Genomic DNA, 21,827 nt, shown 5'->3' on the forward strand with positions numbered 1-21,827 from the left:
AGCTTCTTTGTTGATCTCTGCTCTTGTGCTCTTAACAGTTGCTTGATCTCCAAGTATTTGATTAAGAAGATCTCTGCCTCTCCCATTTAAGTCTGAACTGCTGGTTTCTGCTGTAAATTGTGCTGCTATTAAAGGCATAGGAACAGGCCAGGCTTTTTTTCCCTGGTCAGTTGGCAACCAGAGGTGCAATTTCCTGTTTTTAAAGGCAAGGGATCTCTCCTGCTCATTTGAATTAAATAAAAAAAATCTGCCTCTTAGTGAAAGACGCCCCCCCCCCAATTCCCAGTTCAAATCTCAACCCAACAATGGACTCGCTGCCATATTGCAGCCTCGGTCTTTCCTCCCACATCTGTAGCATGGGGAGAATAACACCAGCCTGCCAGCAGGGCTGGCGTCAAAAGTCTGACAAATTTTGAAAGGTGCCCGTGTGTCTGTTTGCGTATCTTTCAGTTAGTTTCTGTTGTTCTGCCATTAAATGCAAACTGGAACAAATCCACACACCCTGCCCCACATACTTACCACACCCGCTGCATTTTACCACCTGAGGCAGCTGCCTCAATCTTTCTAATTCAAGGGCTGGCTATGAGCCTAACTGCTAAATGAATATAGGTAAAGGTAAGGTAAAGGTACCCCTGCCCGTACGGGCCAGTCTTGACAGACTCTGGGGTTGTGCGCCCATCTCACTTAAGAGGCCAGGGGCCAGCGCTGTCCGAAGACACTTCCGGGTCACGTGGCCAGCGTGACATCGCTGCTCTGGCGAGCCAGAGCCGCACACGGAAACGCCGTTTACCTTCCTGCTGGTAAGCGGTCCCTATTTATCTACTTGCACCCGGAGGTGCTTTCGAACTGCTAGGTTGGCAGGCGCTGGGACCGAGCAGCGAGAGCGCACCCCGCAGCAGGGATTCGAACCGCCGACCTTTCGATCAGCAAGTCCTAGGCGCTGAGGCTTTAACCCACAGCGCCACCTGCGTCCCCCTAAATGAATATACTGTACGGAAAAACCAGCCTTATTTTGTACCTTTATAGCTGCAGGACTTAGCTTGGACACAAGGGGGCAGACGTCTCCCTGTGCTGCATACAGTGATGTTTGAGGCACAATGAGAACTCTCACATAGCATCATCTAATTGTAGTGTTGGAAGGACCATCAAGAAGGCTGATCGCCGAAGAACTGATGCTTTTGAATTCTGGTGCTGGAGGAGACTCTTGAGAGTCCCATGGACTGAAGAAGATCAAACCTCTCCATTCTGAAGGAAATCAGCCCTGAGTGCTCACTGGAAGGACAGATCCTGAAGCTGAGGCTCCAAGACTTTGGCCACCTCATGAGAAGAGAAGACTCCCTGGAAAAGACCCTGATGTTGGGAAAGATGGAGGGCACAAGAAGGGGACGACAGAGGACGAGATGGTTGGACAGTGTTCTCGAAGCGACCAGCATGAGTTTGACCAAACTGTAGGAGGCAGTGGAAGACAGGAGTGCCTGGCATGCTCTGGTCCATGGGGTCACGAAGAGTCGGACACGACTAAGCGACTAAACAACAAGAACAAAGTGTTGGAAGGGACCCAAGGGTCATCTAGTCCAACCCTCTGCAATGCAGGAATCTCAGCTAAAGCATCCATGGCAGATGACCACCCAACTTCTGCTTGAAAACCTCCAAGGAAGGAGAGTCCACAACCTCCCAAGGGAGACCGTTCCACTGTCAAACAGCTCTTACTGTCAAAAAGTTCTTCCTGGTGTTTCTTGTAATGTGACAGTCCTTGAGAGGTTTGAAGATGGCTATTATATCTCCTCTCTGTCTCCTCTTTTCCAGGCTAAACAGACCCAGCTCCTTCAAGCACTTCTCATCAGGCTTAGTTTCCAGAGCCTTGATCATCTTGGTCGCCCTCCTCTGCACATGTTTCAGCTTGTCAATATCCTTCTAAAATTGTGGTGCCCAGAATTGGACACAGTATTCCTGGTGTGGTCTGACCAAGGCAGAATAGAGTGGTACTATGACTTCCCCTGATCTCGACACTATACTTCTGTTGATGCAGCCTAGGAGAGCATTATCTCTTTTTGCTGCTGCATTACACTGTGGACAGTGGGACGCGGGTGGCGCTGTGGGTTAAACCACAGAGCCTAGGACTTGCCGATCAGAAGGTCGGCGGTTTGAATCCCCGCGACGGGGTGAGCTCCTGTTGCTCGGTCCCTGCTCCTGCCAACCTAGCAGTTCGAAAGCACGTCAAAGTGCAAGTAGATAAATAGGTACCGCTCCGGCGGGAAGGTAAACGGCATTTCCATGCGCTGCTCTGGTTCGCCAGAAGCGGCTTAGTCATGCTGGCCACATGACCCGGAAGCTGTACGCCGGCTCCCTCAGCCAATAAAGCAAGATGAGCGCCAGAACCCCAGAGTCGGCCACGACTGGACCTAATAGTCAGGGGTTCCTTTACCTTTACCCTTACACACTGTGGACTCATGCTCAGCTTGTGGTCCACTAAGACCCCTAGATCCCTTTCACATGTGCTGCTAGAAAACCAGGTGTCCCCCATCTTATATTTGTGCATCTGGTTCTTCCTGCCTCAATGCAGAACCTTCCATTTGTCCCTATTGAAATTCATTTTGTTAGCTTGGACCCAGTTCTCCAATCTGTTAAGGTCATTTTGAATTCTGATTCTGTCTTCTACAGCATTAGCTACCCCTCCCAGTTTGGTGTGATCTGCAAATTGGATGAGTATCCCCTCCATTCCTTCATCCAGGTGGTTCATAAAGACATTAGGTCCTTTCCACAGGTAAGCCAGGGGTCCCCCATCTTATATTTGTGCAGCTCGGATGTTTGAGATAAGGCCTATTCTGCCTCTAAATTCCTGCATTGTGGGGGGGGGGTGGACTAGATGACCCCGGGGTCCCTCCCAACTCTACAATTCTATGATTGATTAGATTACCTAACCTGGGGAGAAAACAGTAAAGACCTGATGAAGAGAGCACAGCAGAGGTTATTTTTTTTTCCTGAGAATCCTTTGGAAAAATAATCTCTCAAAGGACCTGTTGATGGCATTTTACCATTGTACTGTATTAACTTATGGTCTCTGTGTGTGGTTTGGGAGCTGCACGGTCAGGGGAAAAACAATGCTATCCAGGGTTGTAAAGACTGTGGAGAGAATAATTAGGTGGACTCTTCCCACCTTGGATCAAATCTATGCTTCCAGGTGCCATAAGAAAGCTGCAGAGATAGCGCAGGATAGTGCGTACCCCGGAAATGATCTCTTTCAACTTCTGCCTTCTGGACGAAGGTACAGGGTTATAAAGACTAGGACTAGCCGCCTGAGAAACAGTTTTTGGTTTTAAATGCAGTGTAAGGTAGTCTCTGTGGGAGTATATTTTATTTAATTATGGGGTATCAGAGTTTTTAGGGACGCGGGTGGCGCTGTGGGTTAAACCACAGAGCCTAGGACTTGCCGATCAGAAGGTCGGCGGTTTGAATCCCCGTGACGGGGTGAGCTCCCGTTGCTCGGTCCCTGCTCCTGCCAACTTAGCAGTTCGAAAGCACGTCAAAGTACAAGTAGATAAATAGGTACCGCTCTGGCGAGAAGGTAAACGGTGTTTCCATGCACTGCTCTGGTTCGCCAGAAGCGGCTTAGTCATGCTGGTCACATGACCCAGAAGCTGTATGCTGGCTCCCTCTGCCAATAAAGCGAGATGAGCGCCGCAACCTCAGAGTCGGTCACAACTGGACCTAATGGTCAGGGGTCCCTTTACCTTATCAGAGTTTTTGGGGGCTAACCAGGCTGGGATAGTTGGGATAGCAGGCTTGTTGGTTCTTGAATGTCTGATGTAGATTTTTTCAAGTTCTTTGTTCTGTATGGGACAATGACAATAAAGATTATTGTACTGTATTGTATTGTATTGTATTGTATTGTATTGTATCGTATCGTATCGTATCGTATCGTATCGTATCATATCATATTCTATGATAAATGTACCCAGCCAGGCAGGTCCCTCTTCCTTGCAGTATCTTTATTTTTTGAAAACCAGATTGGAAATATCTCCTCCCTGCCTGCCCCACTGGGCTGTGTGTGGAGGGAATTTTGCTTTCCTCACTCTCCAATTTCCAGAACAATAGTTGAAACCCTGGAGAGCTGCTGCCAGTCTGTGCAGACAATACTGTGCTAGATGGTCCATAAGGCAACACCCTCCCTTCCTTCCTAAGATTCAAAGCTCAGTGGCAGAACATCTGTCTTGCATGCAGACAGTCCATGGGTCAATCCAGAATGCCCGCCCCTCGAGATCTTGGGGAGTTGCTGCCAGGCCGTGCAGGCTATATGGAGCTTTCTCCCAAACCGTGCCATGCCATAGCCTTTGGGTTGGTCAAATGCCAGCACCAACAACCCCTTGCCTGCCGTGTACAAGTGAGATTTAATTGGGCTGGCGTCTGTTTCTCAACAAGCTTGAACTGTGAAATCAAAGAGCTGAGCAGTCGAAAAAACCTGGGCTGCTGAAGACTTTTTCAGAGTGCCAAAATCAACCGGCGCTCTTTATTGGCCTGGAGATAAACATTATCGCATCAAGCCCGGATTTTATTGTTTCGGCAAACAGCCCGCTGTGATAACCGTAGAAGAGATATGGAGCAAGCTCAAACATATTTACACTAAGAGGCAAAGAGTCTTGTGGCACCTTAAAGACTCCTCAGATTTATTCTGTGCTCTTTTCAGGCCAAGGTCTTGTGGGTCTTTCTAGGCCAACCCTCTGGGGCAGGGGTCAGCAAGGTTTATCTTGCCTGGGCCGGATCCGTCCCGCAGAGATCCCTCTGTGGGCTGGATCGCTTGCACGCCTGCGATTTTTGGCATCTGCGTGTGCGCAGGTGCAATTTCCAACATCTGCATCTGCACAGATGTGATTTTTGGTGCTGTGGAAGCGAGTCCCCGTGCCGCGCTGCACTGGTTTAGTGCCAGCAGGCAGCTTGGTTTGGAGGCAGCTCGTGGGCCGGTCAAACAACCTCTGCGGGCTGCTTCCAGCCCATGGGCCTTAGGTTGCTGACCGCTGCTCTGGGGTCTACATGCTGCCAGCGGCAAAGGCCCACGGCAGAGTGGGCAGGGGCATCCCACAGCTTTGCCTGCACATCTATGCATTGCACATCCATTCCCACACTGCAAATTGCCGAAACAAAACGCAAAACAATTTCTCTTGAAATTTGCACTTTTCCAAATTTTGCGATGCACTTCTCTAATCAAATACAGTCATACCTCTGGTTACAGGCGCCTTAGGTTGCGCGTTTTTGGGTTGCACACCGCGCCGAACCCGGAAATACTGGAATGGCTTACGTCTGGGTTTCGGCGCTCACACATGCGCAGAAGCACTAAATCGCACTTTGCACATGCACAGAAGTGCCGAATCATGACCTGTGCATGCACAGACGCGGCGCTGCAGGTTGCGAACGCTGCGGGTTGCGAACGTGCCTCCCACACGGATCACATTCGCAAGCTGAGCATCCACTGTAATGTGTATATTAGGGGAGGTGTACATAAAAATATGAGTTAACTCGGGGCTGCCCCCTATTTCCCTCTCTCAGGGTCTCCCCCTCGCCCCTCCTTTTCCTCTTCAGGAGGTCTCCTCTCTCCCTGCCTCGGTTTCCCTCCCCGAGTGCCTGCATCTCCACAACCACAATATTTTCCCCAGTCTGCCTCAGTTTCCCTCCGCAAGATCACAATGTGTTGTTTCTTTTGCAGCTTCTAAATCTACACGAGAGTTGCAGTGCATCCCCAAGACCACCCTCTCACCAAAAGGCAATAATATCCTTTTCTCTCCCTCCCTCCCTCCTTCCTAGTTTTCCTTTCGTTTTCCTCCCTCTCTTCCTCCTACCAGAAAAAGCTTCCCTCATTGCTAGGGAGAAAGAGACAGAAGGAGGAGAGTCTTGCCATCCTCCTCTTGAAGACACCTATTTAAACTCTGAAGTGGATTCCTGTCTTAGCTCAATTCATGCGCCTCTTGTGCCCCCTAGTGGCTGAGATTGTCATCACGCATCACAGCACGATGACAGATCGGTACAATTTTATACAGGGAGAAATAACATGCACACATGCATTATACTGGGGGAAATTGCTGCCGGTATTGTAGATAAAATTGGAAAACGTGTATATTAGGATAAAGGCACACAGAAATGCCACAATCCCAGAGTTGGCCACGACTGGACTTAATGGACAGGGGTCCCTTTACCGTTAACCTCTGATAGGTGGCATCCTTTGCTGAATTTTAACTTATTGCATGCACAGGAAATGAACAAAAACAAGGACAGGTTGACCCTTTTGAGTTTTGCAAATGGGTTTTCTATCTTTTGCCTGCTGCTCGCATTAAATGAACAGTGGCATTTTGTTCCCTGCGATGGTGCTAGTGGCACCTTCTGTTGGGAATGCAAAACCTTTGCCTCCCCCCCCTCTCTTTCCTTTTTAGTCTTGTCCATCAGCTTAAAGGAAGATTCTTCCAAGGTCACAGTGAACAGGCTACCCTCTTAATACGAGTCATTAGCTTAGCTCTGTTGAACACAGATGGAACAGGCAAGCACTGAATATCTCTCCCCAGATCCCAGTGAAGGCCCTCCATGGAAGAAGCTGTGAGCAATAAAGTTGAGGAGCTTCCCCAAGCAAACGGCTGCCAACTTTCTATTACCGATCCGGCTCCTGCGTCTTTTAATGGCAGCCTGGCACCCAGGAATTCAGCAGGTGAAGCTTTTTCCGCCATGGAGATAATGGTAATGGGATCATCATTGCCTGGCATTTTAAAGATAAAAATGCTTAACCGATATTAAAGGCACAGGAGCAGGACTGGGTGGGAAAGTTGGCAACCCTAGTTATAGACTTACAGGAAACAAACAGACAGGTTTTGTACCTGTGCTGCTGATATCCACCTTTCCTACAAGATTTCTGGGTGAGCCTGAGCTCAGACAGATTTTCTCAGCCTAACCTGCCTCACAAGGTTGTTGGAAGGATTAAAATGGGACAGGCTGGCAAGCCACGTCTGTCATTGAGAGAGGGTGGAATGTGAATGTACTGCATGATAATAAGTAACATATTTTCAGCCTGACTGCCGCGACTTTCATTTCAAGCCTAACCAGGATGTTGACGAAACTTCTGCCAACTTATCCCTTGGTATTTATGCCACTTCTGTCCACGTTCCACCCACTTGGCATTAAACCTCCTAAAATCTGGGCCTGGTAACTTAAGAGTACTAGTACCTTAGAGTACTAGGACCTGGAAGGCCAGGGTTCAAATCCCTCCCCCACCTCAGCCATGAAGCTCACTGGGTGACCTTGAGCCATTTTGCCAACTCTTAAAGGTGAAGGGACGTACAGCTTCCAGGTCATGTGGCCAGCATGACTAAGCCGCTTCCGGTGAACCAGAGCAGCGCACGGAAACGCCGTTTACCTTCCCGCCGGAGCGGTACCTATTAACCTACTTGCACTTTGACGTGCTTTCTAACTGCTAGGTTGGCAGGAGCAGGGACCTAGCAACGGGAGCTCACCCCGTCGCAGGGATTAGAACGTCTACCTTCTGATCGGCAAGTCATAGGCTCTGTGGTTTAACCCACAGCGCCACCCGCGTCCCTCCAAAAGCACACATTCTACTCATGAAGAAACACCAGGCGGGCCCCACAAATAACCCAGAGATGCATTTTAAATAAAAGGACACATTCTACTCATGTAAAAACATGCTGATTCCCGGACAGTCTGTGGGCCGGATTGAGAAGGCGATTGGGACGGGTCCGGACCCTAGTTTGCCTACCCATGATGTAGTCTAACCCCTTGCACAATGCAGGAATCTTTTGCCCAATGTGGGACTCGAGGAGAGGGATGGGGAAGCTGCTGCCCGCTCTCCTCCTGTGGGGTCAGGCCTGACCTGGTGGCACAGGTGCTGCAGCCGGGCACAAGGTGCGCTAACACCAAGGGGGAATCTCCTGCTCTCCTGTCCTGGGGCAGAAGCTGTCTCTCCTTCTCACACTGAGCCAGGTTCCGATGAAGGAGCCTGTTGTCGAGGATATTAAATTGTTTTTATACGCAATAACAGCGGCAAGAGTATTGTTGGCCCAGAAATGGAAGCGAGAAGAAATACCGACTAAAGAAGAATGGCAGACAAAACTAATGGACTACGCAGAATTGGACAAGATGACAGGAAGGATTCGAAACTTGCGAGACCATAGATTCGCAGAAGATTGGAAGAAATATACGAACTATTTGAAGAGCAACTGTAATCAACAAATTACACTAGTAGGACTACAAGAGGTTTTGTAAGGAGGACTATATGAAATATTGCAAAGAAGAGAAAGAAGAGAGATATTACTTATGATATTTAAATGTAGTAGTGGAGGTCAAAAAAATTGTATAAGATATAAAAGTATGTTTAATAATTGTTGGAAATGATATGTTTTTAAAAAACTAATATATATATATATATGAGCCTGCTGTGGGGGCGTCTGTTTGCGCCCCTTCACAAAATTGCACCCGGGGCCATGGTCCCCCTGCTGACCTCCACACTACGTCTCTGCAGGTTGGCGGTGGAGCTCGGGATTGCAAAAGCGATCCTGAACATCTCCCGTCCCTGCCATGGGCATAGATTGTTGACAGATCGCTTCTTCCCCAGCTGTGATAGGAGGGAGGCCCTTGCCAGGAAAAAGCTGGCAACCTTGAATTATCTCACACGTGCCCTGGTCTCTCAGCCAGGCAAATGCCAGCATGAGTGCCAGAGGGGAAAACAACCCCGTGTTTCCCTTCTTAGTCATCCTTTATGAGGTCGGGGTGGTTTTGTTTGGTTTCTCCAGGGTTTGACAGCCATGCCTTCTTCCTGGAGAAACGCAGTGTGATACACGCTACAGCCAATCCCCAAGTAGTGAGAAGTTTCAGGAGTTTACAGATACTTTACAGACCTGGCTAGGCGATTTGCCTAACAAAGAAACCGGTTTGACCATTTCTAGCTGCCGCAACCCATCTTACAGCTACAAAACAACCACAGGTTTGGAGGGGTCTCATTGAGTCCACCCCCCAACTTGCTGCAATGGTTTTGGGGGTTGGATCAGCCTCGAACCCACAGTCCCCAGGGTTCTTTGGAACCACGATGGCTGAAAGTAGTGTAAAAGCAAGTTAAGTGCATTTATTTGTGAGTATTTCCCGCCCCCCCCAATTTATTTATTTGATTTAACATATTAAAATTTAAACTCATACCACAACACCTTCCATAAATACAAGATTCCCACGGACTTCTGAACTTCCATCCTCCCCTCCGTGGGTCCCCTTGTTAAACCTTTTCTACTGCATCTTTTATAATGATCCCAATTTTTATGTCTCCATTGTATCCATAGTTCTCGTTACATTACAAGTGCTATTACAATCCAGCTAACAATTTTAACTGTCTACAGTGGTCTCCAAAGTAAGTTATAAATTCCCCCCATTCCTTATTAAAGTTTTGGGCTCCCTGATTTCTGATTTTTCCGGTCATTTTTGCCATTTCGGCATAGTTCATCAGCTTGATCTGCCATTCTTCTCTGGCAGGGACTTTGTCTTTTTTCCATTTCTGGGCTACTAACATCTGCGCAACTGTTGCTGCATACATAAACCATCTTTTCTGTTCCCTTGGAATTTCAGCACCTAAGATTCCTAATATGAAAGCTTCTGGGTTGTCTTTTTTTGTAAAAGTTATTTTAAACAATTTTTTCCAGTTCGTTATATATCATTTCCCAGAATGCTTTTGTTACCTTGCACTTCCACCACGTGTGTTAGAAGGTGCCTTCCTTTTCTTTACATTTCCAACAACAACAACAATTTATTAATTATACCCTGCCCATCTAGCTGGGTTTCCAACAGATATTTGTACCTGTACATTTTTGCTATATTTGAGAGTATTTTAAACCTGCCCTTCATCAACAAGCGATCCCAGGATGGGGTACATTAAGATATAGTAACAATTCCACAAATATCAGATTTGTTGCTGGCATCCATCTCTCTAGAGAGACAATGGAGTGCGCCTCTGAGGGTGTAGTCAAACCATTGTGTTAGCAGCACCAAAGTGATCTCCCTGGGGCATGTATGCGGATAACCTGGGCTGCCTAGACAACAAGACCGCTCTCTTGGCATCACTGATGTGGTCCAAAGGAAAGCAGAGCAATGCCGCGATCGCTTTCATGACATTACATTTGTCATCTTCTGGAAATGCCTTTTAGACAGCTCTGCTCTTTGTTGCTTTGCCCTGGTTCTTGTAAAACTGCTAATTTAGCTGAAACACACCTGCAATGGTGCTTGTTGGGACTGGTAGGGCATTTGGCAGGGAGACCAACAGTAGGTGGCGCCATAGCCAACACTGAGTGGGTCAGAGCCAATCATAGACAGGGCCAATGAATTCTCCTTTAGTCCCTCTGCTCTTTCTTGCTGAGTTTTGCAAGAAGAAAGGCTGAGGATAAGGAGAAGGAAGAATATTACAGCCAGGACCACCTCCTGGAATGCTTGTAGGATAAGAGACAATGAGGTAGGGGCTGTCTGGGGGCCAGAATGAGGTTGGCAGGGCAGCGCCCCATTTGCCCTGATGGACCTGCCTCCACTGCACAGCTGATGGTTTGCAATTTGGGGCTGTTCTTTGGGGCTAAGGAAGGAAAGGAGCATTAAGGATTCCAGGACAAATGTCCTGGGGCATCAATAAGTCCTTCTGAGGTCCCTCTCCATCTGGAAGTGCAATCTTGGGGAATTATCCTGCCACATTCAACTAGAAATGGTTGAAGCTGTCAGTTCTGATACCTCTCAGTTTATTGTTTTCCAATTTCACTTCTCCGCATCAGCGTTTAAAGAAAGACCTACATTGGCTCCCAGTACGTTTCTGAGCACAATTCAAAGTGTTGGTGCTGACCTTGAAAGCCCTAAACGGCCTCGGCCCAGTATAACTGAAGGAGCGTCTCCACCTCCATCGTTCAGCCCGGACACTGAGGTCCAGCGCCGAGGGCCTTCTGGCAGTTCCCTCACTAGGAGAAGCCAAGTTACAGGGAACCAGGCAGAGGGCCTTCTCGGTGGTGGCACCCACTCTGTGGAACACCCTCCCACCTGATGTAAAAGAGAAGAACAAATACCAGACTTTTAGAAGACATCTAAAGGCAGCCCTCTTTAGGGAAGCTTTTAATGTTTAACAGACTACTGTATTTTAATACTTTGTTGGAAGCTGCCCAGAGTGGCTGGGGAAACCCAGCCAGATGGGTGGGGTATAAATAATACATTGTTGTTGTTGTTGTTGTTGCGTGAAATTTCTCATTTTTGCAAAGCAATTTTCACTAGCATAGCCAGGGTTTGAGTGCTGGGCTACGAACTTGGAGATCAGGGTTTGAATCCCTACTCAGCCATGAAGTTCATGGGGTGACATTGGGCCAGTCACTGTCTCTCAGCCTAACCTACCTCACAGGGTTGTGGTGAGGATAAAATGGGGAGCGGCGGGGGAACCACATATACCACCTTGAGCTCCTCGGAGGAAAAGGTGGTATAGAAATGAATAAATAATATAATATAAATAAATTTATGTTATTCTTCACACATTTGTATGCATGGTCACAGCCATGCAGGACACCCACCTGTAATCATTCGCTGTCTAGCAGATTTGGAATGAAATGTCTCAACAACTCTTGTTTTAAATTACTTTCCTTTGACCCCCAAGCGCTCAGAAAAATATGTCAAAATCTTCAGTCATTTGATAACTAAGAAGTTAATAAAAATAAAAAAATCGACACCATGAGGTTAAGAAGTATATTTTGCAAAATTACAAAGAACATGCCTTCTTTCGCCTTGTGTGTTTTAAAAAACTAAACTAAAACAAGTAAAAAAACCCTTTTCAGCACTTCCTTCTCCAATTCTTCCTTTTCTTCCAATGCAGTTTTCTTGTGACACCGTCAACCTTAGCTGGGTCCTTACTCTCTACAAGATACTGAATGACTGCACTACGGTACAAGCGACGTCAGTGACCATTTCCATTTCAAATATTCTGATTATTTCTACTTTTCGTTAAGTGTTTTTATTTATTTACTTGATTTGGAGGAGGCAGATGCCCACCCTGCTTATGTCCATGTTTGCAAGCATTTTTCCTCCTAGCAGATGCATTTTTGCACCGCTCGCTCTGCAAGAGAACCGCAGTGAAGAATTCGGACAGGTGCGAATTTTGTAGCTGCAGCGCATTCTGTTTTTGCACCTTGTTTCGGAATTAGGTAAGGTGGCTTTTTAGCACAAACCGAATCGGGATTCCCCTCCTTGCCTCACAAGGAAATGGATGGCTCAGGCCGGTTTTGTGGAAGTAGCCAATCGGTACATGTTAGCAACAAGTATCACCAGGCAAGAGAGCGAATGCTGGCACAGGGCTGCCCTCGAAACCAGCTCTCCCGAGCCTGCGTGCGTAAACACAGGCCGCGGCCCCGCAGGTCCACGTGCGTCCCGACACCCCCGCACGGAAATATGCACGTCCCAGGAAGCAGAGGCAGCTCGCATCGTAATGAGATGCCAAACCCCAGCTCCGGCAGTTCATTAAACGCCCTGGGGATCGTGCTGTTGTTAGGCAAAAAGGCGGACAGGGATGGGTGGGGGTTGGGGGGGCGGCAGGAAAGGCCGGTGGGGAGATTTAGGGAGGGGTCTGGTGCGTTTTGCTCCAACCATTCCTGCCTTGTTGGCAGCTTTCCCGGGTAAATAACCATCCTGGGGTTCTGCATTTTGTTTTCTGCCTTTCGGAGAGAATTTGGAGATGCCTTAAAAATAAAGTTCTTAGCGTTTTGGAGCACGATAATTTCCTTTTAACGCTTAAGGGAATGGACACAGGAACACAGGGAGGGGTCTTGCACTAAAATCTGACCACTGGTTCATCTAATTTGGTATTGTCTACACTGACTGGCAAGGGACGCGGGTGGTGCTGTGGGTTAAACCACAGAGCCTAGGACTTGCTGATCAGAAGGTCGGCAGTTCGAATCCCCGCGACGGGGTGAGCTCCCGTTGCTCAGGCCCTGCTCCTGCCAACCTAGCAGTTCGAAAGCACGTCAAAGTGCAAGTAGATAAATAGGTACCGCTCCGGCGGGAAGGTAAACGGCGTTTCCGTGTGCTGCTCTGGTTCGCCAGAAGCGGCTTAGTCATGCTGGCCACATGACCCGGAAACTGTATGCCGGCTCCCTTGGCCAATAAAGTGAGATGAGCGCCACAACCCCAGAGTCGGTCAAGACTGGACCTTTACCTTTTCCTTTACGATGACTGGCAGAGGCTTTCTAAGGTTTCAGGAACAGATCTTTCCCAGCTGTGGTCCTTCTGTTTCATCTCACAATAGATTTGGATCCTACTATGCCCTCTGCCTCTATAACCACCAGTTTAAATAGAAAGTGCCGCTGCTGAGAGCATTCTGAACTGCAGCATCTACAGTACACTGTGAGATGAAGCATTGTTTATTTATTCATCCAGGTCATTAAATTATATTTATGCCCTGCTCTTGAGCTGGAAAAGCTCCCGGAGCAGCTTGCAAATCAGCGACACAGTCTCGGCCCTCAGGCTTACAATCTTTTTTTGAGGGGGGGGGGGGGAAGAAGCACAACACAAAAGGAAAAAGGGATGGGGAGGGAGAAGGAAAGCGAGCGGATTTGGGTGCCAGATTCTTAATGCAACAACATTCTTTTAAGTATGATTGAAAGAAAGGGGTTCTGGTCAGTTTATGGACTCAGCTGGTTCCAGAAGCCCATGCCGGGAAGAGGACAGCAGAATAAATGAAATGAATTCTCAGCTGGAATGTCCCTCCCCACCCACCCACTGTCAAAGCAATGCTATAACATCATGAAGTATCATGCCCCAGTAACAAGAGCTTTTTTCCCAGGGTGGGGGAATGGCAGCCACCAGGAAAAGCTACTCATGGTGGCATGCCATTAACCCTCCCATTTCACCCTATGTCAGGATCCCTCCATGTCCCTATAACTGAGCATAGAGTCCCCTGTGGCAGATTTTCCACACAGCCTTAATATGTGCCCCTCAAGCCATCTTTTTTATCATGGACCTTCATGAAGGACTGGTGTTCACAATGGTATCTGGGCACTTACAGCGGTACCTCAGGTTAAGAACTTAATTCGTTCTGGAGGTCTGTTCTTAACCTGAAACTGTTCTTAACCTGAAGCACCACTTTAGCTAATGGGGCCTCCCGCTGCTGCCGTGCGATTTCTGTTCTCATCCTGAAGCAAAGTTCTTAACCCGAGGTACTATTTCTGGGTTAGCGGAGTCTGTAACCTGAAGCGTATGTAACCTGAGGTACCACTGTATAAGCAACCCCGCTTTTAATACACTTGATGCTAGCAAAATTTTGCCCTCTAGCGCAAGTGATGCTGTGAGAATTTACTTCTACACCACCTTGTTCTTACCCAGGTGAAAGAACACGTTTAAATAAAACACAGAACCATGGAACAGCATGTTATTCCTTGAAGGAGAACTACAGTGGTACCTCCGGTTACGAACTTAATTTGTTCCAGAGGTCCATTCTTAACTTGAAACTATTCTTAACCTGAGGTGCCACTTTAGCTAACGGGGCTTCCCTCTGCAGCTGTGCCACCAGTGCGCGATTTCTGTTCTCATCCTGAGGTAAAGTTCTTAACCTGAGGTACTACTTCCGGGTTAGCGGAGTCTGTAACCCAAAGTGTTTGTAACCCAAGGTGTTTGTAACCTGAGGTACCACTGTACTTGAAAATGATTTACAGATGGTATTTAACTCCAAGTAGACTTACTAAGATGTCTAAGACTAAATCAGATAAGTGCTGGAGATGCAAAGAGGTCGAGGGAACATTCTTTCATATATGGTGGACCTGTAAAAGGGTAAAAGAGTATTGGGAAATGATCCATAATGAATTGAAAAAAATGTTTTAAAGTACTTTCCCAAAAAAATCCAGAGTCCTTTCTGTTGGGGATAATTCAGATTGAAATTCCCATGTGACAAAAAAGGTTATTTATGTATGCCACTACTGCAACCTGTGTTTTGTTAGCCCCAAAACGGAAAACGAGCAAGGTCCCAACCAAAGAAGAGTGGCAACTTAAGCTGACAGAATATGCACAGCTTGCAGACTTAACACATAGAATAAGAGAACAAGAAGACCATACGTTTAGAGAAGATTGGAAAACGTTTATTGAATGTATGGGAAATAATTGTGTACAGCTGAAAACGCTGGCAGCATTAAGATAAATCCAACAGTTTAAATAAGTTATGGTGGATGTAATAATTGGATATTGAATGGTACTGTTTCTGTAAAAGATGCAGGGATTTATGACATGCAAAATGAACCATGGAAAGAGAAGAAGGGAAGTCCTTGATATCTTAAGGATGTACAAATGAGTACTTTAAATTGTAAAACAGAAAATTTAATAAATATTATATATACGTAAAAAAGAAAAAGAAAACATGGAACCAAGAGAACCTGGTTTATTAGAAATGGTGTTTGCATGTGCTCTGGTTTCCGTCATGGTGTCCCGTTGCACCAGAAGCGGTTTAATTATGCTGGCCACATGACCTGGAAAGCTGTCTGTGGACAAACACTGGCTCCCTCGGCCTGAAAGCAAGATGAGCGCCGCAACTCCATAGCTGAATTCGACTGGACTTCACTGTCCAGGGAACCTTTTCCTTTGAAGCTATTACAATAGGACAGCCTTGCTAGTCAGCTGCTAAGCCGCTAGTTAGATGGACTACCCTGAGATACACCAGGACAAAGTTTATGTAGGCTACTAGTGCGCAGCACACTAAGCGTCATCAGACCATCTTTAAGCATCCTTCCACATATACAGTCATACCTCGGGTTGAATGTGCTTCGGGATGAGCACATTTGAGTTACGCTCCATGGCAACCCGGAAGTAACGGAGCGCATTACTTCTGGGTTTAGCCGCTTGCGCATGCGCAGACACTCAAAATGATGTCACATGCATGCGCAGAAGCGGCAAAAAGCGTTGCACGTGTGCACAGACGTGCTGTCGCTGGTTACGTTTGCTTCTAGATGCGAACGGGGCTCCGGAACGGATCCCGTTCGCATCTAGAGGTACCACTGTACTTCAAGAATGGTCACAGGTCATGGGATGCAAAGTACGCATGATATCAGCTTCCTTGGGGTGTTCCAAAACATGTGGTCTCAGCTTACGACTTATCGGACAGTTGTCTAGGCAACCAGACCTTCAGTGGGGGACATTCCCTTCCCATATCTGTCCCTGGAACCTCTCAAGGAGATGCCAGTGCTAACTCACAACAGACATAGGAGAACATCCTGTCATTTGTACCACTTTCAGGGCCAGACAGGAAAGATGAATGCTGAATAGGAGGGAGGCATGAAAGTCACAAGACGCAGGCATGCAGGGATCATTCGTGGGTGCATTCTAGTGCCAAAGGATAAATGCAATTCATATTGAACCACTGTTCAAGCAAATACCAACAGTAGAAGAATGGCGACAGAAGGTAATGGAATATGCAGAAATAGCCAAATTAACAAGGGAAATTAGACAACAGGGCGAGGAAACATTTCAAAAAGAATGGGGGAAAATTATGTCATATATAGGAAAGATAAGATGAACTAGTGAAACCAGTAGAATTGGAAATAAACCTCATAATGGGAAAGTGATGGATAATGAAAATAATAAGAAGCAAAATGTATGAGATTAATATAAGTAACAGTAGTTGTAAATGAATACAGACAACAAGAATTGTATAAACAGGAGGATTTATTTTTTTATGGATATACTATGGAGAAATATGGAAAATGAATAACAATATACAAAAATGGATGAAAATAATGTGATAAAATTATATGTGATATAAAAAACCAGAAGGAGGAAGGAGGGAAGTTGGCGCTTAGGAGCAAGTATAAATGTGAAATGCAACACATTATGTGTATGTGGAGTATGCAACCGGAAAACTAATAAAAATTATTTGGAGGGGGGAGGGAAGAAAAGAAACACTGTTCAAAAATCTACACCTTGGGTCTCTAATTCTTATATCACCAAGCCTCTCTAGATTGCAGCATTAGGGAAGCATTGCAGAACCGCTGATAAAGCAGAATGGTGTGTGGATCATCAGCAAGGGTAAAAAGGTAAGGGCGCCCTGGATGGTTAAGTCCAATTGAATTCAATCATGGGGTGTGGCACTCATCTCACTTTTAAGGCTGAGGGAGCTGGCATTTGTCCACAGACAGCTTCCCGGGTTATGTGGCCAGCAAGACTAAACCGCTACTGGAGCACGGGGGACCATGACGACTGCTAGAGCGCATGGAAGCGCTGTTTACCTTCCTGTCGCAGCAGGGAAGCTATTTATCTACTTGCACTTTTGACATGCTTTCAAACTGCTAGGTTGGCAGCAGCTGGGGCACAGCAACGGGAGCTCATCCAGTCGTGGGGATTCGAACCACCAACCTTCTGATTGACACGCCCAAGAGGCTCAGTGGTTTAGACCACAGCGCCACCTGCACCATCAGTGGCATTTTGCAGAATTTGTTGTTGTTGTTGTTTAGTCATTTAGTCGTGTCCGACTCTTAGTGACCCCACGGACCAGAGCATGCCAGGCACTCCTGTCTTCCACTGCCTCCTGCAGTTTGGTCAAACTCATGCTGGTAGCTTCGATAGCACTATCCAACCATCTCATCCTCTGTTGTTCCCTTCTCCTTGTGCCCATCATCTTTCCCAATATCAGGGTCTTTTCCAGGAAGTCTTCTCATGAGGTGGCCAAAGTATTGAAGCCTCAGCTTCAGGATCTTGCCTTCCAGTGAGCCCTCAGGGCTGATTTCCTTCAGAATGGATAGGTTTGATCTTCTTGCAGTCCATGGGACTCTCAAGAGTCTCCTCCAGCACCACAATTCAAAAGCATCAATTCTTCGGCGATCAGCCTTCTTTATGGTCCAGCTCTCACTTCCATACATCACAACCTGCAAAAAAAAATCCAGACTGAGGAGGTCCTATAAGGAGCTGATCAATGGATCTACGTTCTGCTAAGTTGCTGCAGCATAGCGGAAAATGGGAGCTCCAAATAAGTGGGAGCTGCGAATAATTCTATCGCTTTGGAGTGCGCCTGTTCCAGCCGGTCCCTGCCAGCTTGCTCTGTTTCCAGGATACTCCATTCCATTTACCCTCTTTGTTTTTCCGCCCCTCTCCTACTTGAACAGCAGCCGCCATTCTGTGCCAACAGAGCATGCCCAGTCCTCATTGGGCATCTTCTGGCCCCCTCCTTTAGGTATATCCCCCTGCACACCAATTGTGGTGGGTTTTTTTTGTATTTCCTCCCCGGGTAGTTTGCTGGTGCTGCTTACTTGTCTGTGGATGCTGCCATTCTTGCCGTGTCCACAATCTGAGTCTGTTATTAGTCTATACAGGATGTTGCGGCATTTTAAAGCAGTTTTAATCTTAGCAGTTGGATGCCGGCAGATGTTCCAGCAAGGGATAATCTTTAATGCTTGCTGTGAGATAAGCAGTCGTGGAAGGAATTACTCTCTCTCTCCCCGTGTGTGTGTGCAGTTAGTGTTGTGTTATAATAATAATAATAATAATAATAATAATAATAATAATAATAATAATAATATTCCAATTTATATACCACCCTTCGTCAAAAGATCCCAGGGCAGTGTACAACATTAAGAACACATTTTACGGAGCATCAGTAATAGCAGCATAATAATAGACAGTCTAAAAATAAAATAGTCATCATAATAACAGTCTTCTCCCCCACACTTCTGCAGGCCATAGCTTATTTAATAGCCATAGGCTTAGGTAAAGAGGAATGTTTTTGTCTGGCGCCAAGAGATATGTAATGATGGTGCCAGGCGAGTCTCTCTGGGGAGAGCATTCCACAGTCAGGGAGCCACCGCAGAAAAGGTTCTTCTTGCGCTGCCACCCTCCGAACCACCTATGCAAAACATCATGGGCTGCTCTTGGCTCCCTGCTCATCAAATGCTCAGCTTGGGGGGAGGGTCCTTGCCCCTCCCTGCTCATCAAACGACCAATCTGTTGATGACGTGTGTGCGGCAATTTGCATCTTCGTCAGGGTGCTGTGCTGAATAGTTCCCCAAGCAGTTCTAATCTGTTGTTGTTGTTGTTGTTGTTAGTATTTCCATCTATCTACCACCTTTTATTAAAAGATCTCAAGGTGTACAACATTAGAAACCGGCAGCAGAGGCTGGTCTATTAGGGTAATTGGAAGCGACCCTGAGGGACATCTAGTCCAACCCCCTGTAATGCAGGAATCTCAACACACGGTCTCCCATCCAGTTTGAAACCATACCAGACCCTGCTTAGCTTTGCAAACCCTGCTATTATTGCTGCCAGTCTAGGTGGTGGTCTTGACTGTTAGCTTCCTCTTCCTTAGTCTCAGAATTGCCATTATAGAATTCAACAACAGAGGAGGATCAGAGCCCAAAATTAGAACATGTTGGCTCTGGATCCAACCACTGCATCCTGGGGCAATGAATCCACAAGTTCCTTCTACTCCTTTTGCTTGTCCTAAGCCTTACTAGTGTTCTCATATAGGTCCCATATTCTGGTATTGTTTGTGAGGAAGGAGGGGGGGAAACCACCCTTCAGTATTTTCATCAGGAAGCTTTTAATGTGGCAGAAGAACATAGCCACTTGTGAAGGTGCCAATTAGAGCAAATTATTACCTGGTTGCCTGGAAATACCTGACTGAGCAGGTGTGTATGTGTGTGTGTGTGTTCAGCAAACACTCCATGCTATATCAAATGACCATTCCTTAGCATTCACAGGGTGAGCAAACACTGCTTTCTCAGAAGAAGGAGAGGCAAGTGCTCCCAAAATTAACCCTCCTCATCCAAGCAAATTCCTGCTCTGTTTTCATTTTTCAGGGTGGGAATAAGCTGTCAGGGCTGCAGTCAGACACAGGTCAGCGAGAAAGGAAGCACATCTCCAATGCCAGTGAAGTTAGCTCTTTGTTTAAGAAAACAAAATACAACTCAGCCTGGTGGTCTCAGCAACCCTTCTCAGTAGGTCTTGCCCCTATAGAGCAGTTGCCAGGACTGAACATTCCAGCTTTCTACCAACCTTAAGGCCCCCTCCCCTCCAAGATGTTGCCCAAGCAGTCAAACTGCATCTGTCCACCTCTGACCTCTTCTCATTCTGTGCGTTCTTGGAGACCAATGAGGAGGGGAACTTGTCACAGCAGGAGAGGGAGACTCCCTGGATTCTTCAGCAGCCTCTTCACCACCTCCTCTGCTTCAGCCTCGGAGTCTGAACTGCTCCCTTTCACAGGCTCTTCCTGCTCACTAAACCCTGTTGCTCCTTCATTTCCTGACACCTCCTCCCCACCAGTCTTCAGAGCCTGGGAATGGGTGGTGGGATGATGAGTGGTCAGAGGGAGAACACTAGGAAGAGGAGGTGCTGGAAGCTAAAGAGGTAACAGGGAGAGTCTGTGGCAGAGAGAAGTGTAGAGTCAGATTCTGAAGAGGCAGAGATGAGTCCAGCTGGTAAAGAGGCATGGCTGTCTCCCCTCCTGCTGCAACAAGCTCCCCTCCTCCCCCTTGTGTCTCAGAACCAGAGGAGGCATGAAAAGGGCAGAGGAGCGGTTGGCTGCACACAGGCATAGTCTCTGATTGCTTGGGGAAAGCCCTGGAGAGGAGGGGACTTAGACTGCTGTGAGGAGGCAGGGACTTTCAGTCTTGGCAACTGGTTTTCATGGAGGAGGTCCACTGGGAATGAGCTGCTCTGCTCATTAGGCTTGACACTCAGCCAAGCCTGTGGAGGTTTGTTTTCCCCAATAAAGAGTTAGCTCCATCTTTGAACTGTGTGATTACTGACCCTCACATTCTCTCTATCATCTGTCCAAGCATGCAAGAGGCATTATCAGACTTCAAGGGCACATTCCAGCCAGGCCAAAAGCAAACAAACAAAACAAAACACCCACAAATGTTGTCAAGCAAGCAGGAAATGGCTGTGGCTAAGGAGGAAGTGTGGTCTGGAGAAAACCTGAGGGCTGGATTGAAAGGTCTGGAGGGTTGCTGCATTTGACCGGTGGGCCTGTGGTCCCCCAACCCTGTTTACACAGCTCCCCAAATTTATTCCGAGAGACTGTATGTGGGGTGGTGCATGAATGGGTCAGGCAAGGACTCCCATTTCCCTGTGAGAGATTCAGATGACCAGGACACCTCTTTCTGGTGGGCTAGGACGGTGTCTGCTTCCTTGATTAAAATGAAGAATGGAAGAACATTAGGAGGAGACAAGCCCAAGAGAATGGTTGGCTGCCCAGTCTCTATTGATTTGTCCATTAGGCTGTTCCATTTGTCATGCTATGCTCCTGTTCTCCTCTGCCCCCTCACAACTCAGATCTATATCCAGGACATTTCCCTCCTTCTTCCGCCTGCCAGAGAGATGATCAGCCTTCATCCTTAGCAGTCATCACCAGGACAGCCAAGGTGAGAGGAGATCAATTTTCCTATGACGTAGGGAGCAGGAGACCAACCCAGTTTCTCTAGGGTCCTCCTTTATAGGGGCAGTCCCCTAATTTGGGTGAGGCCTTTGGTCAGGAAGGTTAGTCCAATCTAAATCCAGTTTAAGGATAAAGAACTGTCTTTTAGCTTTCAAGTCCAAAAGATAAAGAAGGGAGAACATTATAAGACCTGGAAGTTGCCCATCAACAATACCCAGAGAACAAGCTCGGCCATCACCTGGTTAAAGTCTCTCTCTACCCCCCCCCCCCAAATTGTGAGATGTATGTTTATTTGGATAATAGTAACTATTTCTAAAATTTCCACCTATACAAATACAATAGCATGGGGATTTTTTCTGCAAATTGCTGCCCTCTTTTGCCCTTTCTTTGGTTAAGAGGGGTGAGCTGATTTATTGGTCTTTGGGGCACTGCTATGTGACTA

The sequence above is a fragment of the Podarcis melisellensis genome, assembly GCF_964234715.1.
Source record: "Podarcis melisellensis genome assembly, chromosome: 14".
Lineage (NCBI taxonomy): Eukaryota > Metazoa > Chordata > Lepidosauria > Squamata > Lacertidae > Podarcis > Podarcis melisellensis.